General features: G+C 43.3%; 1 pseudogene; it reads right to left on the bottom strand.

Annotated features, from left to right (window-relative positions):
- Positions 1–3,107: 3,107 nt before the first annotated feature.
- Positions 3,108–4,124, bottom strand: LOC136480370 (sphinganine C4-monooxygenase 2-like; annotated as a pseudogene).
- Positions 4,125–4,906: the final 782 nt, after the last annotated feature.

A 4,906-nucleotide genomic window follows, 5' to 3' on the forward strand; every position in this document is an offset into this window, starting at 1 on the left:
CTTTACAATATATGCAATGCATGTATGCTACATCTTTTATCCTACCCAAAGCTCCACATATGCCATTAGAAGTAGGATGAGAAGGCAACTTCAAAGATGTGCCATGGTGAGGAAACAAACACCATATGAGTGACATGGGAGTACCATATGAGGAACTTAAGCTTTCTTTTGAAAAATCTTGCAAAACCTCCAATATGAAACTTGTGTGGAATGAGAAAACTAGTACTCAAGTCAAGTTGATGTGTCTCTCAACCACTTATTAACTTGTCACTTGTTTTAAGTAGCCGCCTATTATATGCCTACATCTCTTAGCATTACTTGTACTAGGTTGTCATCCCTAATGATGGTGCCAGAGATGCTTGTTGGTTTTACCTAGTATTACTAAGTAGTTCTTTATTATTTCATGTGACTAGAAAAATATATATAGATATGAATGAAAAGGAATCTGCAAGCGTACAGATAATATACCATTGTAGCATTTCACCCGAGAGTATTTTAGGTATCGTTATTTATATTTTTGCTATAGGGAAGGTCTAGCATGGACATGTATTGATAACTTATACTATTGATGGGGAAGTAAACCATAACCAATATTCTACTCATAATAGGGGTAAGTCATATGATAAGATATATGATAAGTATTGATCAATGATAATGATAAATCACTTAGAGTACTCCTTTCTATGGCATTAGTGTGATCAGGTATAATATTTGAGGAATAATTTCTAAGTCAATCTTAATTACTTGTCAAAGCATACATTGATTAGTGCAATTATACCTAGTAGTCATTGCTAAGACCATCGTCATATCTACACATAAAGGATATTACTAAGGAAGATTAAGAACAGAGCTTGTCTTCCTTCGTAACCACATCCTACGTGCATACCTATATTCGGGGAGTGGACTACAAAGGACTCAACAAGAGTGTCACATCTACGATCTACCACATGACCCGAAATATAGGGTGTATCCACAGGTAAATAACGTATAAGCTCCGCACTTACACAATGTCAACCACCCAACCATGGATCCTTAGAGTGAGCGCTATACGAACTTATTCATGAACATGATGATAATCCAACTATACTAAACATATAATCAAAGTAGACGATGAACATTATAACTAGGAACATGAACGATATGAATAACAATGTCATAACAATTGTAGCAAACATATAAATGTAATGAGAGATACAAAAGATATGGGGTACAAAGATTATACCAAACCACGCTCTTGACACAATCAGGAATCCAAGCGAAGCCTGCTTGCCTCCATCTAGACCTAGCCTAACTAGCTATGCCCTAGAATTGATGGAGCTCTGAGGATGATTAGGGTTTCTGTCTTCTCAAATGACTTGATGACCGGGGATGACTCAGGGGAGTGGCAGGGGCTGGTATATATAGGCCGGAGCGTCAATCCTGAGCCCTCGGATCAAACCAACTTGAATAAACGGTGTAGATGCAATCCTTAAGGCGGTGGGGAACCGACGTAGCGAGGCGGCACTGACATCTGGGCCCCAAGGGCCGGCCAGCCTAGCCCCACCTGGCAGCCACTCACGGTCTGCCTCGACGCGGTGTCCTCTGGTGTCCTCTGAAACCTTCTAGTTTCCGTTTCATGGCAGATAAGCACGAGTAACTGAGTGAACCTTGACGGTTTTCTTGTTAAACCCTGCAGAAATCATAGATTCACCAAAACTCATAGAATTTATTAGTTTAGACCCCTAGACCTTTGTTGGTGATTGCTTTCATGCCCTTATTCATGTTTTATTGATGGCTTATAATGGTTGTTAAACTACCGTCAACAATGTATATTTTAGACCTTTCAATTATCTAATCATGCATGCTGTGTAACATATTGATATTGGCATGTTCAAGTTTTTGATATGCTCATGTAATTCAGATGATCTGACAATGGATGTACAACACTGACCGCCACTCCCAATAGTTCATTGAGGGCATGCATGATTTCATACATGTGGCCTAGGCAAACAAGCGAAATGGATTCATGTGTTGCCTATGTGTTCTGTGTAAGAATGTGAAGGATTATGCTTCCTCAAGGATACTTCATGAACACCTGTTGAGGTCAGGTTTCATGCCCGGCTATATTTGTTGGACCAAGCACGGAGAAAGCGGGTTTATAAAGGAAGAAGAGGATGACGACAACATTCCTGGGTTCACTGAATATGGTGCCTTTGATGACACAGCAATGAGGGAAGCTGAATAAGATATAGCGGCAAAAGATGAGCCCACTGAAGATCTTGACTGAGGCTAAAGCCAAAGATGGAAAGTCTGCTCTCTACTAGTGCTCCTTCCCTAATCTGAACAATTTGGCTTCAATTTGGATCACCATGTATATATTCATTTTAAGGGACTAAATCTACTTTTCCATTTATTTTTACCTTTGGGCTTTAGTAACCAGTTCCTGTCCTCAAGACAAATAAAGGCTGAACTGATCTTTATATTGGCAGGTGGGCACAATCAAAACCATGAGACAAGGTAACCGTACATACCTCTGGGCTGGCGCAGGGAGGGCCAGGCGGGGCGCGCAGAGGAGAAAGGCAGCCGGATAGGGAATTTTGGTTATCGAATGAGGCCTTGAGGGCTTCCACGTCGATCCTAGCAGCTTTGCTTTAATTTGTTATCTGCACTCATACCTTGCACCACAACTTTCTTCTTGACCTTACATCCCAGCAGACTAGAAGCCGTGGGCACGAGGAGGAATACGACGCTGTGGTGCAGCGGTGTGGGAATGTGAAGGGAAAGAGTAGGGTATCCGTACGTTTTTTTTCAAAAACAAGCAAAAATTGAAAACTTCATAAAAATAAAAATATATACCTATACATAATTGTTTTACGGAGCTATAGCATGCGACACCATATATTTGGATATATATATTTTTTTATATGATATGAAATAGTAGAGCGAGGTTGCCCTTACTGACATTTTTTCAATAAAAACAAAAGGACAAGATAAAATAACTAAATAAAGAGTTAAAAAAAGAAGGAAAATATAGAATAAGATTACAAAAGAGCTTCCAGCCACAATCACTCTAATTCTCTTGGTTTCGCATACGAATCGAGCAGGAGGTCTCGTATCACAATCACACACTATATTTTCACCATTGTGGGTGGCCTTTGCTCCGAGGGACTTGCTTGGAGCCCGCCACCTGGCCTCTCCTCCAGCACGTAAGACATATGGGTACCAAAGACCTTGTCCCACGTCACAAAGAATGGCAGCGAAAAATTGAACTTGTTGCCACGCAGCTGGTGGTGCACATCGTGGTATGCTGTGTTTATTCCAGAAGCACAGGTGGAAGATGTTGCCTGGCAGCCACCGACCGCAGTGGTCTTCCACACCCTTGATAGTCCCAAGCGAGAAGAAGATGATGAATGCACGAGGCGACATGCCCGAGATGACAACGGCCAGCGCTCCGCCGAGCGTGTCGAGCAGGAGGCCCTCAAACGGGGTGGTTGTATTTTGAGCCGATGGCGTAGGGCACGACGACACGGTGGTGCCACGAGTGGATGTGCCGGTGCAGGAACCTGTTCATGTGCATGTACCTGTGCCACGCATACAGCCACCCATCTAGCACGACCATGGCCACCGCGAACTGTCGTCCCACCGTCAGGAACGAGTACGACGTCGTGCCTTGTTGTGCTTCTGTAATATGGTATGCCACCATTGACTGCTGTTGTCTCATATGAGCTGCGTATGTTGTGTACAAAAACCTCATATTACTAGTACACACAGCATTAGTACTAGCGGTTCTAACCCTAATGCAGCCTGTTCTTGTCCATGGACTTGCCAAGTACCATGTACATGCCAGAGTACACGCAGTACACCAGGATGGGCACGAAAATGGCCAATGCTTCGTCAGAGAAGAACTCCAAGGACACGGTCGCGTTCTCGTCGTTGCTACAATTGTCAGCTAGCTAGCTACACACAGCTTTTGCATCTCCTGCATGCATGATGGCAACGAACACCAGACACACTTGTTTAAATACAGCTCGCTAGTGCACACGCATCGAACGTTAGCGCTGATCACACCAGGTTGTTGCTGTCGCGTCCTCCTTCCTCACATGCAGCCTGTAGTTGTCCATGGACTGGACAAGTGCCATGTACATGCCAGCTGAGTACACCCAGTACACCAAGCTAGGCACGAATTGAAAATGGCCAATGCTTCGTCGGAGAACTCCATGGAGGCTATCGTCATCGTTACTAAATCTAGAAACACAAAATAGATGTCTTTTGAGTAAGTGGCTATTTCAACTGATCAATGAGCATGGGGTTTGGTAGAACTTCCTAAGAAGGAAATACCTGTCTAACAAATCTCTTACTCAAGTGCAACATCGGCTTGGGGATTCTCATTTCTGGGCGGGCCTTATGAAAGCCAAGGCGGATTTTCTAGCTTGGGGCACTTTTAAGGTGCAGAATGGGGAGGATGTGTGGTTAGGGCACAAACCTTTTAGAGAGGTTTACACTAATTTATATAGAATTGTGCGGAGGAAAGATGATACGGTGGCAAATGTCCTAGGGACAACACCACTTAATCTGTCTTTTAGGCAGGGATTGGTTAATGAAAATCGGAGAACTTGGTTTGACCTAGTGTCAAAAGTTGTACAAGTTCATCTCTCTAATCGGAAAGATAAATTCTGATGGAATCTTAGTAAGGACGGCTACACCACTGGAGACGGCCTCTTTGCCGAGGGCCTGAGGCCCTCGACAAAGAATTATTCTTTTTTTTTTGAAAAATCTTTGCCAAGGGCCTCCAACCATGGCCCTCGGCAAAGAAATGTGCAGAATTTTTTCAAAAAATCTTTGCCGAGGGCAATGGGACAGCCCTCGGCAAACAATTATTATTTTTTTTGAAAAATCTTTGCCGAGGGCCTCCAACCATGGCCCTCGG

The sequence above is a fragment of the Miscanthus floridulus genome, chromosome 9, assembly GCF_019320115.1.
Source record: "Miscanthus floridulus cultivar M001 chromosome 9, ASM1932011v1, whole genome shotgun sequence".
NCBI classification, from domain to species: domain Eukaryota; kingdom Viridiplantae; phylum Streptophyta; class Magnoliopsida; order Poales; family Poaceae; genus Miscanthus; species Miscanthus floridulus.